At 40.4% G+C, this 24,794-nt stretch overlaps 1 protein-coding gene across 2 annotated transcripts in view; it reads right to left on the bottom strand.

Moving 5' to 3' along the window:
• The window catches only part of LOC115200431 (transcription factor 20-like), a 29,709-nt gene extending 12,975 nt beyond the window's left edge, over positions 1-16,734 (bottom strand). The window contains exon 1 of one of the 2 annotated variants that reach the window (XM_029763522.1): positions 16,211-16,734. The gene's annotated coding sequence lies outside the window, so the exon portion shown is untranslated. The remainder of the gene's footprint in view (positions 1-16,210) is intronic. The other variant, XM_029763514.1, reaches the window with a different exon arrangement.
• Between the last annotated feature and the right edge of the window lie 8,060 nt (positions 16,735-24,794).

Here is a 24,794-nt window from a genome sequence, read left to right as displayed (position 1 = left end):
ATTCAGGTCTAAAAAGTCACTTTATGAGCACTTTGGCAAATATGGCAAATTGGCAAATACAGTATCTCACAAAAGTGAGTACACCCCTCACATTTTTGTAAATATCTGAGTATCTTTTCATGTGACAACACTGAAGAAATGACACTTTGCTACAATGTAAAGTAGTGAGTGTACAGCTTGTATAACAGTGTAAATTTGCTGTCCCCTCAAAATAACAACACACAGCCATTAATGTCTAAATCGCTGGCAACAAAAGTGAGTACACCCCTTAGTGAAAATATCCAAATGGGGCCCAAAGTGTCAATATTTTGTGTGGCCACCAGCATTTTCCAGCACTGCCTTAACCCTCTTGGGCATGGAGTTCACCAGAGCTTCACAGGTTGCCACTGGAGTCCTCTTCCACTCCTCCATGACGACATCACGGAGCTGGTGGATGTTAGAGACCTTGTACTCCTCCACCTTCCGTTTGAGGATGTCCCACAGATGCTCAATAGGGTTTAGGTCTGGAGACATGCTTGGCCAGTCCATCACCTTTACCCTCAGCTTCTTTAGCAAGGCAGTGGTCGTCTTGGAGGTGTGTTTGGGGTCGTTATCATGTTGGAATACTGCGCTGCGGCCCAGTCTCCGAAGGGAGGGGATCGTGCTCTGCTTCAGTATGTCACAGTACATGTTGGCATTCATGGTTCCCTCAATGAACTGTAGCTCCCCAGTGCCGGCAGCACTCATGCAGCCCCAGACCATGACACTCCCACCACCATGTTTGACTGTAGGCAAGACACACTTGTCTTTGTACTCCTCACCTGGTTGCCGCCACACACGCTTGACACCATCTGAACCAAATACGTTTCTTGGTCTCATCAGACCACAGGACATGGTTCCAGTAATCCATGTCCTTAGTCTGCTTGTCTTCAGCAAACTGTTTGCGGGCTTTCTTGTCATCTTTAGAAGAGGCTTCCTTCTGGGACGACAGCCATGCAGACCAATTAGATGCAGTGTGCGACGTATGGTCTGAGCACTGATAGGCTGACCCCCCCACCCCTTCAACCTCTGCAGCAATGCTGGCAGCACTCATACGTCTATTTCCCAAAGCCAACCTCTGGATGTGACACTGAGCACGTGCACTCAACTTCTTTGGTCGACCATGGCGAGGCCTGTTCTGAGTGGAACCTGTCCTGTCAAACCGCTGTATGGTCTTGGCCACCGTGCTGCAGCTCAGTTTCAGGGTCTTGGCAATCTTCTTATAGCCCAGGCCATCTTTACGTAGAGCAACAATTCTTCTTTTCAGATCCTCAGAGAGTTCTTTGCCATGAGGTGCCATGTTGAACTTCCAGTGACCAGTCAGTATGAGGGAGTGTGAGAGCGATGACACCAAATTTAACACACCTGCTCCCCATTCACACCTGAGACCTTGTAACACAAACGAGTCACATGACACCGGGGAGGGAAAATGGCTAATTGGGCCCAATTTGGACATTTTCACTTAGGGGTGTACTCACTTTTGTTGCCAGCGGTTTAGACATTAATGCCTGTGTGTTGAGTTATTTTGAGGGGACAGCAAATGTACACTGTTATACAAGCTGTACACACTACTTTACATTGTAGCAAAGTGTCATTTCTTCAGTGTTGTCACATGAAATGATATACTCAAATATTTACAAAAATGTGAGGGGTGTACTCACTTTTGTGAGATACTGTATGTATGAAAGGTTTCGTTCAAATCAAAAAGGGGTGCTTACAAAAAGTGATTGAATTCAAATGTATTTACCCAGAGGCCTAGCAGCATGAAGTCAAAACAGTGGCACAATAATGTCAAGATCACAATGAATCCATGTAGGCCTACATGGATTGTACATGATTACAAATAATCTTATAAAGCTGTGGTAAGCCAGCCATGTGGTTTCTTATCACCCCACTAAATGAATAAAACAGGTTGGTATAGCTCAACGTAAATGTTTTTAACAGCCTTCTAAGGCATTAAATCAACAGGGACTTATGGCTTAATCGACGGCACTTTGATGGGGTCATCATTCATGAGGGGCCAATGTGACACGTCTATTGTCTGTTTTAAATACACTGTAAAGTGCTTAATTGACCAATTGCTTGCAGCAAACTTCTGTAGTCTTTTGTAAAAGTGTAATTTGTATAGCCAAGGCCTTGAACCTTAGTCACTGTTCTAGCCATCTACCACCCGGTACTCTACCCTGCAACTTAGAGACTGCTGCCCTATGTACAGTCATTAACACTGGTCACTTTAATAATGTTAACATACTGTTTTACACACTTTATATGTACAGTGCCTTCAGAAAGTATTCACACCCTTTGACTTTTTCCCCGTTTTGTTGTGTTACAACCTGAACTTCAAATTTATTAAATTGAGATTGTTTGTCATTAGCCTACACACAATAACCCATAATGTCAAAGTGGAATTATGTTTTTAGAGATTTTTTACAAATTAATTAAAAATGAAAAGCTGCAATGTCTTGAGCCAATAACTATTCAACCCCTTTGTTATGGCAAGCCTAATTAAGTTCTGGAGTAAACGTTTGCTTAACAAGTCACATTATGAGTCGCATGGACTCACTATGTGCAATAATAGTGTTTAACATTATTTTTTTATGACTACCTCATCTCTGTACCCCACACATACAGATAATTGTAAGGTCCCTCAGTCTAGCAGCAAATTTCAAATACAGATTTAACCACAGACTGGGAGGTTTTCTAATGCCTCGAAAAGAATACAAATATTCCAAAACATGCATCCTACTTGCAGTAAGGCACTAAAGTAAAACCGCAAAAAATCTGGCAAAGAAATGAACTTCCTGAATACCAAATGTTGTGTTGTTTTAGATTTGCCCCAAACATATCACTGAGTACCACTCTTCATATTTTCAAGCATGGTGGTTGGCTGCATCTTGTTGTGGGTATGCTTGTCATTGGCAAGGACTAGGGAGTTTTTTAGAGGCTATAAAAATAAAAAGGAATAGAGATACGCACAGTTAAAGTCCTAGAAGAAAACCTGGCTCAGTCTGCTTTCCAACAGACATTGGGAGACAAATTCACCTTTCAGCAGGACAATAACCTAAAACACAAGGCCAAATATACACTGGAGTTACTTACCATGAGAGCATTGAATGTTCCTGAGTGGCCAAGTCGCAGTTTTGACTTAAATCGGCTTGAAAATCTATAGCAAGACCTGTAAATGGCTGTCTAGCAATGATCAACAACCAACTTGACAGAGCTTGAAGAATTTTTTTAAGAATAATGTGAAAATATTGTACAATCCAGGTGTGCAAAGCTCTTAGAGACGTACGTAGAAATAGTCACAGCTGTAATCCCTGCCAAAGGTGGTTCTAACATGTATTGATTCAGGGGTATGAATACTTATGTAAATAATGTATTTAATTTTCAGTACATTTGAAAAAAATATCTAAAAACATGTTTTCACTTTGTCATTATAGGTTATTGTGTGTAGATGGCTGTAACAACTGAATGTGAAATAAGTAACAACTAAATGTGAAATAAATCAAGGGGTATGAATACTTTCTGAAGGCACTGTATATACTGTATTCTAGTCATGGCTCATCATATATAACTACTGCTGTAAACACCTTTTCTATTCATATACTGTCTTTACACACAATTATATATAAACAGTTGAAGTCGGAAGTTTACAAACACTTAGGTTGGAGTCATTAAAACTCGTTTTTCAACCACTCCACAAATTTCTTGTGAACAAACTATAGTTTTAGCAAGTCAGTTAGGACATCTACTTTGTGCATGACACAAGGAATTTTTCCAACAATTGTTTACAGACAGATTATTTCACTTATAATTCACTGTATCACAATTCCAGTGGGTCAGAAGTTTACATCCACTAAGTTGACTGTGCCTTTAAACAGCTTGGAAAAATACAGAGAATTATGTCATGGCTTTAGGAGCTTCTGATAGGCTATTGACATTTGAGTCAATTGGAGGTGTTCCTGTGGATGTATTTCAAGGCCTACCTTCAAACTCAGTGCCTCTTTGCTTGACATCATGGGAAAAGCAAAAGAAATCAGCCAAGACCTCAGAAAACAAATGAACCAGACCTCCACAAGTCTGGTTCATCCTTGGGAGCCATTTCCAAATGCCTGAAGGTACCACGTTCATCTGTACAAACAATAGTATGCAAGAAAAACACCATGGGACCACGCAGCCATCATACAGCTCAGGAAGGAGACACATTCTGTCTCCTAGAGATGAACGTACTTTGGTGCGCAAAGTGCAAATCAATCCCAGAACAACGGCAAAGGACCTTGTGAAGATGCTGGTGGAAACAGGTACAAAAGTATCTATATTGACAGTAAAACAAGTCCTAATATCGACATAACATGAAAGGCCGCTCAGCAAGGAAGAAGCCACTGCTCCAAAACTGCCGTAAAAAAAGCCAAAATACGATTTGCAACTGCACAAGGGGACAAAGATCATACTTTTTGGAGAAATGTCCTCTGTTCTGATTAAACAAAAATAGAACTGTTTGGCCATAATGACCATCGTCATGTTTGGAGGAAAAAGGGGGAGGCTTGCAAGCCGAAGAACACCATCCTAATCGTGAAGCACGGGGGTGGCACCATCATGTTGTGGGGGTGCTTTGTTGTAGGAGGGACTGGTGCACTTCACAAAATAGATGGCATCATGAGGCAGGAAAATTATGTGGATATATTGAAGCAACATCTCAAGACATCAGTCAGGAAGTTAAAGCTTGGTCGCAAATGGGTCTTCCAAATGGACAATGACCTCAAGCATACTTCCAAAGTTGTGGCAAAATGGCTTAAGGACAACAAAGTCAATTTATTGGAGTGGCTATCACAAAGCCTTGACCTCAATCCTATAGAAAATGTGTGGGCAGAACTGAAAAAGCGCGTACGAGCAAGGAGGTCTACAAACCTGACTCAGTTACACCAACTCTGTGAGGAGGAATGGGCCAAAATTCACCCAACTTATTATGGGAAGCTTGTGGAAGGCTACCCAAAATGTTTGACCCAAGTTAAACAATTTAAAGGCAATGCTACCAAATACTAATTGAGGTATTGTAAACTTCTGACCCACAGGGAATGTGATGAAAGGTATAAAAGCTGAAATAAATCATTCTCTCTACTATTATTCTGATATTTCACATTCTTAAAATAAAGTGGTGATCCTAACTGACCTAAGACAGGGAATTTTTACTAGGATTAAATGTCAGGAATTGTGAAAAACTGAGTTTAAATGTATTTGGCTAAGCTGTATGTAAAGTTCCAACCTCAACTGTGTGTATATATATACAGTGGGGAGAACAAGTATTTGATACACTGCCGATTTTGCAGGTTTTCCTACTTACAAAGCATGTAGAGGTCTGTAATTTGTATCATAGGTACACTTCAACTGTGAGAGACGGAATCTAAAAAGAAATAATCCAGAAAATCACATTGTATGATTTTTAAGTAAGTAATTTGCATTTTATTGCATGACATAAGTATTTAATACATCAGAAAAGCAGACCTTAATATTTGGTACAGAAACCTTTGTTTGCAATTACAGAGATCATACGTTTCCTGTAGTTCTTGACCAGGTTTGCACACACTGCAGCAGGGATTTTGGCCCACTCCTCCATACAGACCTTCTCCAGATCCTTCAGGTTTCGGGGCTGTCGCTGGGCAATATGGACTTTCAGCTCCCTCCAAAGATTTTATTTTGGGTTCAGGTCTGGAGACTGGCTAGGCCACTCCAGGACCTTGAGATGCTTCTTACGGAGCCACTCCTTCGTTGCCCTGGCTGTGTGTTTCGGGTCGATGTCATGCTGGAAGACCCAGCCATGACCCATCTTCAATGCTCTTACTGAGGGAAGGAGGTTGTTGGCCAAGATCTCACGATACATGGCCCCATCAATCTTCCCCTCAATATGGTGCAGTCATCCCGTCCCCTTTGCAGAAAAGCATCCCCAAAGAATGATGTTTCCACCTCCATGCTTCACGGTTGGGATGGTGTTCTTGGGGTTGTACTCATCCTTCTTCTTCCTCCAAACATGGCGAGTGGAGTTTTGACCAAAAAGCTCTATTTTTGTCTCATCAGACCACATGACCTTCTCCCATTCCTCCTCTGGATCATCCAGATGGTCATTGGCAAACTTCAGACGGGCCTGGACATGCGCTGGCTTGAGCAGGGGGACCTTGCGTGCGCTGCAGGATTTTAATCCATGACGGCGTAGTGTGTTACTAACGGTTTTCTTTGAGACTGTGGTCCCAGCTCTCTTCAGGTCATTGACCAGGTCATGCCGTGTAGTTCTGGGCTGATCCCTCACCTTCCTCATGATCATTGATGCCCCACGAGGTGAGATCTTGCATGGAGCCCCAGACTGAGGGTGATTGACCGTCATCTTGAACTTCTTCCATTTTCTAATAATTGCGCCAACAGCTGTTGCCTTCTCACCAAACTGCTTGCCTATTGTCCTGTAGCCCATCCCAGCCTTGTGCAGGTCTACAATTTTATCCCTGATGTCCTTACACAGCTCTCTGGTCTTGGCCATTGTGGAGAGGTTGGAGTCTGTTTGATTGAGTGTGTGGACAGGTGTCAAACAGGTGCAGTTAATACAGGTAATGAATGAGTGGAGAACAGGAGGGCTTCTTAAAGAAAAACTAACAGGTCTGTGAGAGCCGGAATTCTTACTGGTTGGTAGGTGATCAAATACTTATGTCATGCAATAAAATGCTAATTAATTACTTAAAAATCATACAATGTGATTTTCTGGATTTTTGTTTTAGATTCCGTCTCTCACAGTTGAAGTGTACCTATGATACAAATTACAGACCTCTACATGCTTTGTAAGTAGGAAAATCTGCAAAATCGGCAGTGCATCAAATACTTGTTCTCCCCACTGTGTGTGTGTGTGTGTGTGTGTGTGATATATATATATATATATATATATATATACACACACACACACAGCGCTGTGAAAAAGTATTTACCCCCTTCCTGATTTCTTATTTTTTTGCACATGTCACACAAATGTTTCAGATCATCAAACAAATTGTAATATTACACAAAGATAACCCAAGTAAACACAAAATGCAGTTAAGTGCTAATTTTATTTATTAAGGGAAAAAAGCTATCGGAACCTTCATGGCCCTATGTGACAAAGTAATTGCCCCCCCTTGTTATTAAATCATGAATTTACTGTGGTTAATCACATTTCTTGGAAAGCTGAGTTCAATTTCACTAGCCACACCCAGGCCTGATTACTGCCAGACCTGTTGAATCAAGAAATCACTTAAATAGAACCTGTCTGACAAAGTGAAGTAGGCCAAAAGATCTCAAAAAGCAAGACATCATGCCGCGATCCAAAGAAATTCAGGAACAGATGCGAAACAAAGTAATTGACATCTATCAGTCTGGAAAGGGTTACAAAGCCATTTCTAAAGCTTTGGGACTCCAGCAAACCACAGTGAGAGCCATTATCCACAAATGGAGAAAATTTGGAACAGTGGTGAACCTTACCAGGAGTGGCCGGCCTACCAAAATGACCCCAAGAGCGCAGCGACGACTCATCCAAGAGGTCAGAAAAGAACCCACAACAACATCTAAAGAACTGCAGACCTCACTTGCCTCAGTTAAGGTCGGTGTTCATGACTCAACCATAAGAAAGAGACTGGGCAAAAATGATATCCATGGCAGAGTTCCAAGGTGAAAACCACTGCTGACCAAAAAGAACAAAGGCTCGTCTCACTTTTGGCAAAAAACATCTTGATGATCGCCAAGACTTTTGGGAAAATATTCTGTGGACGGATGAGACAAAAGTTGAACTTTTTGGAAGGTGTGTGTCCCATTAAATCTAGCGTGAAACTAACACAGCATTGTTTAATTGTTTGATTTGGATAGAAAACACCCTAAAGTTTCTAAAACTGTTTGAATGGTGTCTGTGAGTATAACAGAACTCATATGGCAGGCCAAAACCTGAGAAGATTCTATACAGGAAGTGCCCTCTCTGACCATTTCTTGGCCTTCTATAGCCTCTTTATCGAAAACAGAGGATCTCTGCTGTAACGTGACATTTTCTAAGGCTCCCATAGGCTCTCAGAAGGCGCCAGAACGGGGAATGATGACTCTGCAGTCCCTGGCTGAAAAACAGTAGCGCATTTGGATAGTGGTCGATCTGAGAACAATGACACGGGCGTGCACATGCACGTGAAGACACCATGGATATCATAAGGTGAATGCACCAATTTGTAAGTCGCTCTGGATAAGAGCGTCTGCTAAATGACTTAAATGTAAATGTAATGTAAATTTTCTTATTTCAGTCTTTGAACGAAAACAACGTGTCCCGGTCCGAATATTATCTTACGAGAAAAATCGCATAAAAATTGATTTTAAACAGCGTTTGACATGCTTCGAAGTACGGTAATGGAATATTTTGAAATTTTTTGTCACGACATGCGTCCGCTTCACCGTTCGGATAGGGACCTGAACGCACGGACAAAACAGAGGATATTTGAACATAACTATGGATTATTTTGAACCAAAACAACATTTGTGGTTGAAGTAGAAGTCCTGGGAGTGCATTCTGACGAAGAACAGCAATGGTAATCCAATTTTTCTTATAGTAATTCTGAGTTTAGTGAACGCCAAACTTGGTGGGTGTCAAATTAGCTAGCCCGTGATGGCGAGCTATCTACTCAGAATATTGCAAAATGTGCTTTTGCCGAGAAGCTATTTTAAAATCTGACACCGCGATTGCATAAAGGCGTTCTGTATCTATAATTCTTAAAATAATTATTATGTTTTTTGTGAACGTTTATCGTGAGTAATTTAGTAAATTCACCGGAAGTTTTCGGTATGTTTGCTAGTTCTGAACATCACATGCTAAAGTAAAAAGCTGGGTTTTTGATATAAATATGAACTTGATTGAACAAAACATGCATGTATTGTATAACATAATGTCCTAGGAGTGTCATCTGATGAAGATCATCAAAGGTTAGTGCTGCATTTAGCTGTGGTTTGGGTTTATGTGACATTATATGCTAGCTTGAAAAATGGGTGTCTGATTATTTCTGGCTGGGTACTCTGCTGACATAATCTAATGTTTTGCTTTCGTTGTAAAGCCTTTTTGAAATCGGACAATGTGGTTAGATTAACGAGAGTCTTGTCTTTAAAAATGGTGTAAAATAGTCATATGTTTGAGAAATTGAAGTTATAGCATTTAAGGTTTTTGAATATCGCGCCACTCGATTCCACTGGCTGTTGACTAGGTGGGACGATTTCGTCCCACATACCCGAGAGAGGTTAATAAATAAAATCATAACTTAACTGCATTTTGTGTTTACTTGGGTGATCTTTGTGTAATATTAAAATTTGTTTGATCTGTAACATTTAAATGTGACAAATGTGGGAAAAAATAAGAAATCAGGAAGGGGGCAAATACTTTTTCACAGCACTGTATATGCTGGAAACGGCAGTTTTGTTTTTTGTTTTTTATGAAATATTTACATAGGCATACAGAGGCCCATTATGAGCAACCATCACTCCTGTGTTCCAATGGCACGTTGTGTTAGCTAATCAAAGTTTATCATTTTAAAAAGCTAATTGATCATTAGAAAACCCTTTGCAATTATGTTAGCTGAAAACTGTGGTTCTGATTAAAGAAGCAATAAAACTGGCCTTCTTTAGACTAGTTGAGTATCTGGAGCATCAGCATTTGCAGGATCGATTACAGGCTCAAAATGGCCAGAAACAAAGAACTTTCTTCTGAAACTCGGTCTATTCTTGTTCTGAGAAATTAAGGCTATTCCATGCGAGAAATTGCCAAGAAACTGAAGATCTCGTACAACGCTTTGTACTACTCCCTTCACAGAACAGCAAAAACTGGCTCTAACCAGAATAGAAAGAGGAGTGGGAGGCCCCAGTGCACAACTGAGCAAGAGGACAAGTACATTAGAGTGTCTAGTTTGAGAAACAGATGCCTCACAAGTCCTCAACTGGCAGCTTCATTAAATAGTACCCGCAAAACACCAGTCTCAACGTCAACAGTGAAGAGGCGACTGACTCCGGGATGCTGGCCTTCTAGGCAGAGTTGCAAAGAAAAAGCCATATTTCAGACTGGCCAATAAAAATAAAAGATTAAGATGGGCAAAATAGCACAAACACTGGACAAAGAAACTCTAGCTAGAAGACCCCCCCCCCCCCTTTTTCAGGGACACATTATTCAATTTCTGTTAGTCACATGTCTGTGGAACTTATTCAGTTTATGTCTCAGTTGTTGAATCTTGTTATGTTCATACAAATATTTACACATGTTAAGTTTGCTGAAAATAAACACAGTTGACAGTGAGAGGACGTTTCTTTTTTTGCTGAGTTTATGTACAGTACAAGTCAAAGGTTTCAACACACCTACTCATTCAAGGGTTTTTCTTTATTTTTTCTATTTTCTACATTGTAGAATAACATTGAAGACGTCAAAACATGAAATACCACATATGGAATCATGTAGTAACCAAAAAAAGTGTTAAACAAGTCCAAATCTTTTTTATATGAGATTCTTCAAAGTAGCCACCCTTTGCCTTGATGACGGCCTTGTACACGCTTGGCATTCTCTCAACCAGCTTCATGAGGTAGTCACCTGGAAGGCATTTCAATTAACAGGTGTGCCTTGTTAAAAGTTTGTGGAATTTCTTTCCTTCTTAATGCATTTGAGCCAATCAATTGTGTTGTGACAAGGTAGGGGTGGTATACAGAAGACAGCCCTATTTGGTAAAAGTCCATATTATGGCAAGAACAGCTCAAATAAGCAAAGAGAAACGACAATCCATCATTACTTTAAGACATGAAGGTCAGTCAATACTAGAGGTCGACCGATTAATCGGAATGGCCGATTAATTTGGGCCGATTTCAAGTTTTCATAACAATCGGAAATCAGTATTTTTGGACGCCGATTTGGACGTCTTTTTAAAAACATTTTTTTTACCTTTATTTAACTAGGCAAGTCAGTTAAGAACACATTCTTATTTTCAATGACGGCCTAGGAACGGTGGGTTAACTGCCTTGTTCAGGGGCAGAACGACAGATTTTTACCTTGTCAGCTCGGGGATTCAATCTTGCAACCTTACGGTTAACTAGTCCAACGCTCTAACCACCTGCTTTACATTGCACTCCACGAGGTTAAGCGAATGCAGTAAGAAGCCAAGGTAAGTTGCTAGCTAGCATTAAACTTATCTTATAAAAAAAATCAATCAATCATAATCACTAGTTAACTACACATGGTTGATGATATTACTAGTTTATCTAGCCTGTCCTGCATTGCATATAAATCGCTTAGGTACACGTTGCTCCAACCATAAACATCAATGCCTTTCTTAAAATCAATACACAAGTATATATTTTTAAACCTGCATATTTAGTTAATATTGCCTGCTAACATGAATTTCTTTTTACTAGGGAAAATGTGTCACTTCTCTTGCAAACAGAGTCAGTGATATGCAGCAGTTTGGGCCGCCTGGCTCGTTGCGAACTGTGAAGACTATTTCTTCCTAACAAAGACAGCCGACTTCGCCAAACGGGGGATGATTTAACAAAAGCGCATTTGCGGAAAAAAGCACAATCGTTGCACGACTGTACCTAACCATAAACATCAATGCCTTTCTTAAAATCAATACACAGAAGTATATATTTTTAAACCTGCATATTTCGCTAAAAGAAATCCAGGTTAGCAGGCAATATTAACCAGGTGAAATTGTGTCATTTTGCGTTCATTGCACGCAGTCAGGGTATATGCAACAGTTTGGGTCGCCTGGCTCGTTGCGAACTAATTTGCCAGAACTTTATGTAATTATGACATAACACTGAAGGTTGTGCAATGTAACAGGAATAACGTTTTGTTTTCGAGATGACAGTTTCCGGATTTGACCATATTAATGACCTAAGGCTCGTGTTTGTGTGTGTTATTATGTTATAATTAAGTCTATGATTTGATAGAGCAGTCTGACTGAGCGGTGGTAGGCAGCAGCAGGCTCGTAAGCATTCATTCAAAATAGCACTTTCGTGCATTTTGCAAGCAGCCCTTAGCAATGCATTGCGTTGTTTATGACTTCAAGCCTATCAACTCCCAAGATGAGGCTGGTGTAACCGATGTGAAATGGCTAGCTAGTTAGCCGGGTGCGCGCTAATAGCGTTTCAAACGTCACTCGCTCTGAGACTTGGAGTAGTTGTTTCCCCTTGCTCTGCATGGGTAACGCTGCTTCGAGGGTGGCTTTTGTCGATGCGTTCCTGGTTCAAGCCCAGGTAGGAGCGAGGAGAGGGACGGAAGCTATACTGTTACACTGGCAATACTAAAGTGTCTATAAGAACATCCAATAGTCAAAGGTATATGAAATACAAATCATATAGAGAGAAATAGTCCTATAATAACTACAACCTAAAACATCTTACCTGGGAATATTGAAGACTCATGTTAAAAGGAACCACCAGCTTTCATATGTTCTCATGTTCTGAGCAAGGAACTTAAACGTTAGCTTTTTTACATGGCACATATTGCACTTTTACTTTCTTCTCCAACACTTTTTGTTTTTGCATTATTTAAACCAAATTGAACATGTTTCATTATTTATTTGAGGCTAAATAGATTTTATTGATGTATTATATTAAGTAAAAATAAGTGTTCATTCAGAATTGTTGTAATTGTCATTATTACAAATAAATACATTTTAAAAACAAATTGGCCGATTAATTGGTATCGGCCTTTTGGTCCTCCAATATCGGCATTGAAAAATCATAATCGGTCGACCTCTAGTCAATACGTAACATTTCAAGAACTTTGAAAGTTTCTTCAAGTGCAGTCACAAAAACCATCAAGCGCTATGATGAAACTGGCTCTCATGAGGACCGCCACAGGAAAGGAAGACCCAGAGTTATCTCTGCTGCAGAGGACAAGTTCATTAGAGTTGCCAGCCTCAGAAATTGCAGCCCACATAAATGCTTCACAGAGTTCAAGTAACCATCCCATCTAGTTTGTGCTTAGTGGGACTATCATTTGTTTTCCAACAGGACAATGACCCAACACACCTCCAGGCTGTGTAAGGGCTATTTGACCAAGAAGGAGAGTGATGGAGTGCTGCATCAGATGACCTGGCCTCCACAATCACTCAACCCAATTGAGATGGTTTGGGATAAGTTGGACCCCAGAGTGAAGGAAAAGCAGCCAACAAGTGCTCAGCATATGTGGGAACTCCTACAAGACTGTTGGGAAAGCATTCCAGGTGAAGCTGGTTGAGAGAATGCCAAGAGTATGCAAAGCTGTCATCAAGGCAAAGGTTGGCTACTTTGAAGAATCTAAAATATATTTTGATTTGTTGAACACTTTTTTGGTTACTACATGATTCCATGTGTTATTTAACCTCTACGGGCCACGGGGGCAGTATTGAGAATTTTGAAAGAAATATGTGCCCATTTTTAACTGCCTCCTACACCAACTCAGAAGCTAGGATATGCATATTATTAACACATTCGGATAGAAAACACTCTGAATTTTCTAAAACAGTTTGAATGGTGTCTGTAAGTATAACAAAACTCATATTGCAGGCAAAAACCTGTGAAAAATAGATTAAAAAAAATGAGAATTTTGTGACTGTACTATTTAGTGTCATTGTTTTAAAGATACCACAGTGAGAAAGGATTCAGTTCGCAACTCCTACTGCTTCCACTAGATGTCAACGATCTTTAGAAAGTTGTTGGAAGCATCTGTCATGAATACAGACCGAATTAGAAAGCTTACAAGTTGACACGTCATCACTTCATTTTTTGCGCCTGCGCATGAATCTGAGAAGAGTGCCTTTGTCATTATCGTTTATTCTAGACACTTGATAGGTTGTGTGAAAATATTACTGATGTTTACTGATGTTTCACGTTAAAAATGGAACAAAAGATTAGTGCTAAACAACGTTTGACATGTTTAAACAAACGTAAATAGATTATTTACTAGGTTTTCTTTAGCTTTTCGACGTGACTTTACACTGCCCACCTCATTTTGTGGGAGCCTACTGAACGCTAACTATTTGGACATAAATTATGAACTTTGTCAAAAGAAACCACATTTGTTCTGGACCTGGGATCTCTGGCAGCGCCTTCTGATGGAGATAATCAAAGGTAAGGGGATATTTAGAATGTTATTATCGATATTAGATGATGCTAATGCTAACGGTATAGCTTAGCTTAGCTTAGCATATAGCTTATTGTTGTTAGCATAGTACCCAGTTTATGCAAAATGTGATTTCCCAGTAAAGTTATTTTGAGATCTGGCCATTCGGTAGCAATTACGAGATGATAATATATTATTCTTTGAATGACAATATTATAATTTACCAATGTTTTCGAATAGTAATTCCGTGATTTGTAATGCTGGATTCACTGGGTGCATTCGAGCCGAAAAAAATTCTGAATTTCACCGCGACTGTAAATGCTGTTTTTGGATATAAATATGAACTTGATGGAACTAAAAATGCATGTATTGTATAACATAATGTCCTATGAGTGTCATCTGATGCAGATTGTCAAAGGTAAGTGCATAATTCTAGCTAGTTTTCTGTCTGTTGATGCCCTTCTTTGAATTGGCTAAACATTACACGCAGCTATTGTCAATGTACTCTCCTCACATAACCTAACTTTATGCATTCTCCGTAATGCCTCTGAAAATCGGACAGCGTGGTTAGATTTAGGAGATATATCTTTCAAATGGAGGAAAATAGTTGATTATTTGATTTTTTGAAATGATTACTCTTGCAGTTTTGAATTCCCCGCCATGGTCACATGACAATGAATCCCAATACCGGGATAAGATCGGGATAAGATCCTCAACAGGTTAATAGTTTTGATGTCTTCACTATTATTCTACAATGTAGAAAATAGTAAAAATAAAGAAAAACCCTTGAATGAGTAGGTGTCCAAACTTTTGACTGGTACTGTATATGTATTTATATTCCATTCTCTGACATTGCTCCTTCTGATATTTCTGAATTTCTTTATTTGTGTTTTTCTGGATTTTGTGTGCATTTTTATTGCATTTTTTTGCTGCTATGTATTACTACACTGCTGGATTTCTCTGCACATGCAAATCTGTTTATATGACCAATAATCATTTATTTGAATGATAATTGGCAGGTTTCAATCGTGACAGTTAAACAAATGATATCGTTACACATTTTGTCAGTTTCGTTTTCAAGGCAGTTTACTACTATATCCAGTAGCCTAATAGGTTTGGGGTTGAATAATTTGGACCAATATTCTCCGTTTTACTGGCTGTAATTAAAATGTTGATGGTGGTGACGTGATAATAAATTCATTATGGTATAAAATGTTATTCATTGAATGCTAGCTACAACATGACAGTTTATGAAGAAACAACAGCCAATTCGACAAGAGACAAATTACGCTTTTATTGACAACACAGTGCTGTCACACCAGGTGTTAGACGTAACCACTGGCCTCATGCACTGTAAACAAGTTGTCTGTAGAGTTATAGGCCAGGACAGAAGTAGGTTGATCAACCACGTCCTCTACTAAACCAATGCCATGGCACATAGCTATATATTATAATGTAGCTAGCTAGCTAAAAAAAAAAAATGGATAGTGAATAACATTGAATAGGATGCTAAATGTTTAATATCAGCTAGCCATTTGAGCACACACTGTATTTTATCTAGTTAGCTACATTAGTTGCAGACCAAACTACGCGCGAGCAGCTTCTAGAATCTGGATAGTAGTTTCATGTTGACGTTAGTTGTAGCTAATATTAGCTAGCTAGCACGTTTAACGTTAGCTTCATGCATCACAATTAGTGGGTGCTGCTGGACTAGCTAGGCTGTGCTATAGAAACCCATTTGCGTCATTGCAAATTGTGTTTGAGTTATTTTGCTGCAATTTAGCTACGTTAGCTATCCTGTTCAAATAGATTTGTGCACAACAAACACAATTAGCTAGCTAACTAGCAATGTTAGCTACCTGGTCTGTCCAATATTCATAATAGGACGGGGAGGCAAGCAGTTTACAAAAAGAGGGTGATTAGGTGCAGATGTTAGAAATACAGCAGTGGTAAGCATATATAACGCTGAATAAAGCGGATGCTGCTTAAGACATCTCCCCCCCAACATGTAATTTGCCCTTACTAAACACAGAGAAAAACAAAACGGAGACACTCTTTCAATGCATACGTTACCTGGGAACGCTTAAGGCCCCTCGAAGAGTAAAGGGTTGTTTTGTGACACTCCCGCTGCTCTGGCAGGAAACCCCGGTCTTGAGTCGACTGCTCCGCCGCTATTCCCTCACCCTCTGTCGTCTTGACAACCCCGACCAGCGGCGGCGAGTCGGGGGCCCCGTCACAATCAAATCCCGGGCCTTTCCTCCAATTTTCCCTTTCTTTTGTCCTCACCTCCACAAATTATGAGAGCACAATCGGGGTGCCTGTAGGTCCCGTAACCAGTGAAGTACATACACCCCCTCCCCTCTTGTTCCCTCTCCTTTCACACACTGTTTAGGTGAAGCCACCTAGCTCGAGCTCAAATTAAACGCATTGCCAGTGTCACCGCACTAACTGTACAACTAATAACTATAAATCTCAAGTGCCTATTTCCATGATACGTACATCGTATAAAAGCATGCATCTATCCGTAGACTTACTCGTTTCCCTGTTACTGTTTTTTTGCTACTGAAAGACCGCCTTGAAAATGCATACACTCATATTCCTGCACCCCCTCCCTCCTCTCTTCTCATCTCTTCCCATCACATCCCTCCATCTCCCCTCCTTTCCCAATCTTTTCTACTTAATGATTTTTGTATTTATATATACACTGAGCGCAAAATATGACTATTTTAAATCACTGCATTTTGCTATCTTTGCTCTGGGATTGGGTCTTTCAATCAGTCTCTTTGTTCTTATTTCATCCAAGTGCATGATTACTGAATTCACTACAAAGGAGCCCATAAAGAGACGTGACTGAACAGTGTTAAGAAAATGGGTTTAATAAAGATACAGACAGCATACTGGTTGATCTGGTTATTTGCCTGGTCTTTAAAATCTCTGATGTTTAGGGATAAAGCCTGACATTCAGTAACTGTAGCCTACCTTAGCTACAGCACACTGACACCCAACACATAACATAGAGCCCTTCTCAACTGACTCCTGACTTATGAAATGTCTCGTTAAATTACCCTACTGCAAGGAATACCATGCACTGAAATTAAAGCAATGAAAGCCTAGGCTATCGAATAGCCTGATTAGATTTAACACATTGTGATTAGGAAACCATGTTATCATGTACAATAACAGAGGTTCTAAACAATATTGTTTCCCTATTTAATTTGTGTTGTCGCTGAATGATTATCTCCTCTCATGCACAGGCAGTGAATGCAATGCAGACCCACTCACTCTCTCCTAGTCATAATGGCTTGGCCTATGGCCCCCATCCACGCTGCTGCACTTTTAATATACTGCAGTGTGCACACACTCATTCACCGATCTTTTCTTTTCTGTCTCTATTTCTAAACAACACCATTCAATTATTTTGTTCCCATGCAGATACCCATCTATTTCTATCATGGTTACCATAGCAACTGCATCACAGAACCCTAACTGTGGAAAATGTGTCTATGCCGGTTACACATGTGCACATGCACACACTTACCAGTAAATGTAGGCCTATACATACCTACATACACAGTATGAACATGCATACACTCACAAATACAGTAGCAGTAGTCCTGACATGCATAGAAGCAGCGTAGTACTCAAACATGTTCTATGCTTAGTCACACTGAAAGAATTTAGAGGTAAAAAAAGCGGCATCAACAAGGACAGATATCCATCCAATATGCATACAGGAAACATAGGCACTGATATAAGTGAATGTAAGATAATGTATCACAGGCAATGTTACTGTTGTGTCCCTGTTCGACCGTGCTGTCTTTGTCCATTCTCTGTAACATTGTTGACTCTAAAACAAATTATTAGGCTCACTACACATCAATTATTGGGATAGTCACCCTTGGAGTGAGAGATCCACTCAAAACTACAAGCCTCTGTATGATGTCCAAGCTTGTGCCATCTTCAGTAAAAAAAAATAAAAGAAGGCTAAACATTGTCATAAGACTGGCAAGTCAGTTAGTTTTGTCAAGATAACCCAGAGGCTAGCAAGCTAGCTATCTAGCCTTTGGGTTATCTTGACAAAACTAACTGAATTGCCGGTCTTATGACAATGTTGAATCGATAAGTTAACAAAATAAAAAGTTGATAAAAAATACAAAAAATCAATAAAATATTTACAAATTTACAGGAGTTCTCTGCCAAGGCCATGGCAAAAATATAAATACATTGTTGTCAATAAAGTATTCCATTATCTATAAAGAAATATATTCTTTTTATAGGGACGTTACACCAGGCGAGGTCATAAAATAATTCGAATTTAAATTTAGAATCTACAGTTTGAATGCATGTTTTAATGATCTACCTCTTCAGTGAATTATCCCTCACCTGACATGTCATATACCTTAGGGAGCACAAAGCTGACAATGTTGCTTGGAGAAGGAACTCAATATCCACCTTAAAGGGGCAATCTGCAATTAAAACATTTAAATCCCCAACATTTTATCTGTAGAAAGCTGAGGGATGGGGCTGGAGAAATCGAACCACTCTCAAATTCATAGACAGAGCTATGGATGCAAGGACTGACCGTCCATGATATCAACATTATAGTTTTAACCATGTTTTGAGGCTATACAGTGTTTATTTATAATGACATTGTTTACAAACATTGGATTAAAACAAGCTTATATTGTGGGTTCTGACGGGGCATGACAGTTGAATTAAGGTTGTAAATTATGTTCTTCAAGAATCAATGGGTACATATCATTGATTTATAAGTAAAAACAATGGATGTAGCAACTGCAGATTACCCCTTTCAACAGAACAGTGATCTAAACATAGTTTGTAGATTTAGCTAATCTTCAGATTATCAAAGTGAGGAGGGTCAACAATATGCATAATCTCACGAAAAACGACGATAGCCCTTTAATACATTAAGATGCATCTATTCCTGTGTAGGAACACTTGAATTGCTCCAGTAACAGCAAAGACTCAAGGCATGAACTCGACCGACCTGAGATGGTTTTGTCGAAAAGGTCTAATATATGAAAAGCAAGTGTTCAGGATGCCAATCAAATCCCTGAATGAGCAATTAACATCCCAGTTGGAGCACAGTTCTAAACCCTGAACTCACGCAGGGAGGAACACTGGCTAAGTACCTGTACTGGATGTCTTTCTTTATACTGTAGCCTTCACATTTCAACAGACCTCTTTTAACCATCACATTTCCCAATGTATTCAAATGTATAATATTACTAGAATCACATCATCAACTATAAAGCGCTACTTACTTTTGATCAGAAAAACAGAACTTAAATCCAACCAAAGAGTGAAAGGTCCAGGCACTCAGGCAAATGTTAAAATTACAAAAGGCCTTAATATACTGGGCATATAACATATAAAAACAGCTATGTGTTTCAGCATAGAGTCTTCATTAAGGTACCACACGGGGTATTTATTTATACCTGCAGGGCTCCCGAAACTTTTCACCTATGACTTCTGCTTTTTGTACTTTATCTGTAAGGATATTGGAGTCTGGTCAAAGGTTGTCACTGTCCAGTAGAATGATCTCTCTTTATAGAAATGCTGTAGGCATGTGGGTGTAGTTCACAGCAGCGTAGGCTGCTGAGGGGACGACGGCTCATATTAATGGAATGGAGCACATGGAATGGCACCAAACACATGGAAACCATGGAAACCATGTGTTTGATGTTGTTGATACCTTTCTACTTATTCCGCTCCGGCCATTACCACGTGCCCATCCTCCCCAATTAAGGCTCCAGATGTTTATCTTCACAAATGAAGTAGTTTAAAGGAATGCATCAGAAGAGACATGTAAGACACCACCTTACAGCTTGTCTGATGACATCCAATTGATATGGCAACCAACTACCAGCACCGCATGCATGGCATGCAATGTGCAATTTCTATGATGACCACATGGAGTCAGAGTTATACCAGAAAAATGCAACATGCTAATCAAAAAACATTAGAGCGTCACAGCAGCATGCAAAATATGAGGAATTTGCAAGTGTTAACCCTTTTTAATATTAATCCAACAAAGCCTTTGAAGTGTGTGCTTGTATGCCATGCATCTACAGTTCTACATATATCTACAGTTTACTGGCGTTTGCTCTTTACTGGTGTAGCGTCTGTGTCCTACAATATTACAATTGGTGCAATTGTAATAGACATTGAATCAATAGAATGGGTTGGTCTGATACCTTTCTATGGAAAACAAATGTCGAAGTCTAGCACAGCATCTTGAGTAGCTTTGGCTGCATTCATCCCTCCATCTTTCCTTTCCTCCTGTCCTTGACAAAAGAGAGGAGGCACTTTACAGTAATGGAGACAGCAAACAAGAGCGAGACCGTTGGCAGTCTAAAAATGCATCCCAGACAGTCTAATTTCACTGCAAATATCTGTCATTTAATAGAGAGAATTCTTAGCATCTTAAATGCGTTACGCTAAGGAGATGTCCTTTATCAGAGCAGAATAACAGAGATTTTGTAAGATAACTGCATTATGACTAATAGAGAGAGTGACTATGTGTATCCAGCAGGGTGCATCCTCTCCTAAAGGCCAACACAACATCCTCATGGCAGGTTCTCTCTCTCGCTGAGGCCGACTGCCACACTCTCCACATTTCCTAGCAACCGCAGAACCCTGCCTCAATCACTACGGATACCGGGAGGAAAGGATGGGGGGCTGGGCCAGGCAGGCAGGCATCGGCATCCCAGCAAGGCCTCCATGCTTAGAGGAAGGAATGGCCTTCTCCAGCAGCAGTGAAAGGCTGGGTGCTGGTTAATGTGTTTGGGTGAGGGTTTACACAGGCCAGGGAACAGGGGCTAAGGGGACCAGAGAAGTCTGAGGGACATATTGAGATCATATTTCAAAATCAGTGATATTACAGAATGAGAAGTGAGGAGAGTGATTACCCCAATTAAAGTTTGTCTTATGGGTACCCTTTGGTTACCCTCTCTAGATCCCCCACCCAGCGGCCATTACATTTGAAGGTGTCATCATCTCGGTGCTGTCCCTGTGACTCATGGTGGGCCTCTGCTTTATTACTTCTCTCTTCCAGGGGGTCTGAGGTGTCCTTTCTCATGATGTATGGTTTCTACCTTCGATCCCCTGCTGTGACGTCACCGTGACCTTACATCCCTCCTGTGGTTGTCAGGGAAGTGTTGCTAAGCCACAAGGTTGACAGTGTTTGGTTCCATACCATTCTGCTTGTATTACCTTGGTAGATGCAGAAGCTATGTACAACGAGAGGCTGGTGAGACTATATGCAAATGTTAATTACTTCCAAGTCCTGGCCCTTGCTGGAGTATTGGAATAAAACCAAACAAAGGATTATGTACCTCCTCTTGCTGTTATTCCAACTACAACTAATTAGTGTTTTATGAAAGAACCTCATAATGATGTAATGCAGGTTTCTCTTCATGAAGGTTAAGTCATGTTAATCATGTAGATTGAAATGTTGTCAGCGGTTCTTAGAAAGGACATGCTCTGTAATGATAACACATTTACCAGGGCTAGGAGGTCAATCCATATCAATTCTATTCAATTTAATCATTAAGTTAAAGAGATTCTCCGGTACTTTCGTATACTTTGTATACTTTTGTATACCAGTAATTCTGAAAGTAGCACTCACGAGCCAAAAGTGGTCCTCGAAAATTGCGTACCACGTCACATACTGTATGTGCAGATATGTGCACCACGTCATTGCTCTCTCACTAGCTCAAATTGCTAGGGGGTTGGCCCACGTGGAAGAAAATGTAGGGAAAAGGGTGCCAGTAAACAGGAAACAGTAAACAGTCGGTTTTCAGTGAACAGTTCCTTTCAAGCTAGGGATTTCACGGCTAATTGTGGTAAAACAGTAATTCTGCTCATGGATTAAGCATGTATGAACTACACATTGACACATCCAGCCCAAAGCGGGAGGTTTAAAAAATACTTACCAGTCGCAAATGTTCCGGAGCATGTCATTATAGTGTGCTTCCCAAACCTGACGTAGAGCATGTACCTTTTAACCCCTTATGGCACACGAAGGCACTCTGTCATCTCCACCATCAAAACTTTTACGCTCAGCAATGGAAATGCTGGCTCTTGTTGCCGCGGCAACCATTTCATTCCCCTCTCCTCCTTAACCCTTTCTCCCTAGCGCTTCCTTTCACCTTCTGTCCTTCACCCTCCCAGTGTTCTATCACTTGTAAATGTCCTTTCACTCCATCTGTTACTCGCTCTCCACATCCCATCCCGCTCTCTCCCTCCCTCTTTCTCACGCGATACTAAATCTTCAACCCTATTTACTCATGTTATTATAACCATAAACTGTTATGATATCCACGCCTAAACCTCATCTATCATCAAACCTATTATGTCTACATGCATCTACTGCTATCTACTGTGTATCCCACCTTGACTCGCCCTCAGCTCTGAGTAAACAACTGTTTTGCAAATATCAACAAATATTTTGTAAAGGATTAACCGTCATAGCGACAGTCATACGTTCTTAGGTGTGAATTTGTTTTATTCTTCTCTCTGTATTACCAGTAAAACAGACATCTGCAACAGTATTTTTCATTTACCTTTATTTAACTAGGCAAGTCAGTTAAGAACACATTTTTATTTACAATGATGGCCTAGGAACAGTGGGTTAACTGCCTTGTTCATAATGACAGCTTTTTACCTTCTCAGGTCAGGGATTTGATCTAACAACCTTTTGGTTACTGGCCCAACACTCTAACCACTAGGCTACCTGCCACCCCCAGGATATTACACACCCAACTGTTATCTTTGTCTGAATCCTTTCTCTATGTATGTGTTTCTGCATTTAGTGTGTGTGCATATGTGTGATTTGATCCTCTCTCTCCCTGCAGGAATGTTGTGGTTGTCGGTGTCAATGGAGCTCATGTATGTTGGGCTGCTGTGTATCAGCTGTGTGCTGCTGTGTCTTCAGTTGTGTCTGGATGCCTTTTGGCCCTCACAGATCTGGGGACAGCTCCTCAATGCCTACTCCGCAGTCTTCACTATCTTAGGAGGTACACACTATGTATAGACACTGCATCACCTGTCCTGGAGCATCATCCAGCCAAATTCTCTCCCAGTTCCTATCCAGTGTTAAGTGCTTGTGTGGGTGTATATAGTATACAGTAAGTGTGATGTAAGCAACCTCAAAACATCTGCCATTTTGCCCAATGCTCATGTACTAAATTGAGCAAATTCACGTTCTCTTAATTCATATAATACATGTATGTTTGATATTTTATTGTATGAGAAAATGATTTTATCAGTACTATAAAGAATTACTCCTCTTTACTGCCTAAAACCTTTCTTCCTATACCTCTTTCACTCACACTGTTGCTAGGTAACAGTTAATTGTTAAAAAGTAGGTACTTGTATTCTAGTGCATTCTGGGATTGTGGGGGTGAGATGTAGTGGAAGCGAGGACAGGCATTGAGAGAAAGAGAAAATAGGGCAACACGTATTGGGGGAGGAAGACAAAAATGGCATATTCTATATTAATAAAGAGAGTCTGAGACCGACATGTGTTTACAGGATAAGCTAAGAGTTGACATTGAAAAAGCAGCCTGCATTATGGACTTAGAGAGATAGTATCTTCACCGCTGTCATCTGTCCTCCTTACCTCTCGTCCCATTTATATTTTCTCTTACCCGTTCTCGCGCTCCTCTCATTCTCCATAATCCAGTGGACTCTCATCCATAACTCACAGGTCTCCCTCCATTTTATTCCATCCCTGCCCCCCATCCTAATAACTCAAGGTGACACAATATATGGGGGCCTTGGAGAGAGAGAGAGGGAAAGAGCGATAAGGAGCGAGAGAAAGACAAAAAAAGAGAGAGCGAGAGCGAGAGAGGGTGAAAGAGGGCAAGAGAGAGCTTTGCCAGTTAGATGGGGTTAAATTAGAGTCCCTGAAAGCTTGGCCTTCAAACCAGCCCTGAATGGGGATTTGCTCTGACTGGATCATTGCCCTCTGCCCTGGCCTCCCAGCCTGTCTACCTCTGTATTCCCTCTCCTATATTAACCTCTCTAATCTCTCCCCTCACTCTCCTCCCCTCTACCTTTCTCCCGTCACCTCTGCCTCCCAGACGTCTGAGGGCTTCAAAAAAGTCCTGCTTTTCTCTTGCGCCTTTTTTTCTCATGCCTCGCCCCCGCTATCAATCATTTAATAAGTCTTGCTTTCCAACTTGACTGAAAGATTTATAAGAGGGGGAGAGAGAGACATGCTAGAGGAAGCTGATACATGGGGAGATGAGTGTCATGGTGGTTGTTGGTCTGAACAAGAATGGAGGGATTTGTAAACTGAAAGACAGAGGGACAGAGATACTGAGAATCATGAGTAAGGTGTACATTCACAGGCATGTGCTTTTGCTATAAAATAATTATTTGGCTATCCCCATAGGATAACTTTTTTTGCTTCCAGGTAGAACTCTTTGGGGTTCTGTGTAGAACCCTCTATGAAAAGGGTTCTACATGGAACTCAAAAAGGTTCTACCTGTAACCAAAAGGGTTCTACCCGGAACCAAAAAGGGTTCTTCAAAGGGTTCTCATATGGGGACAGTTGAATAACCCTTCTAGGTTCTAGATAGCACATTTTTTTCTAAGAGTGTATGTCTCCCATGTTCATTCCCACAAC

The sequence above is a fragment of the Salmo trutta genome, chromosome 1 (assembly GCF_901001165.1).
Source record: "Salmo trutta chromosome 1, fSalTru1.1, whole genome shotgun sequence".
NCBI classification, from domain to species: Eukaryota; Metazoa; Chordata; class Actinopteri; order Salmoniformes; family Salmonidae; genus Salmo; species Salmo trutta.
Note: the sequence above shows the minus strand (reverse complement) of the source record. Positions and strands in the feature narration are given on the sequence as shown.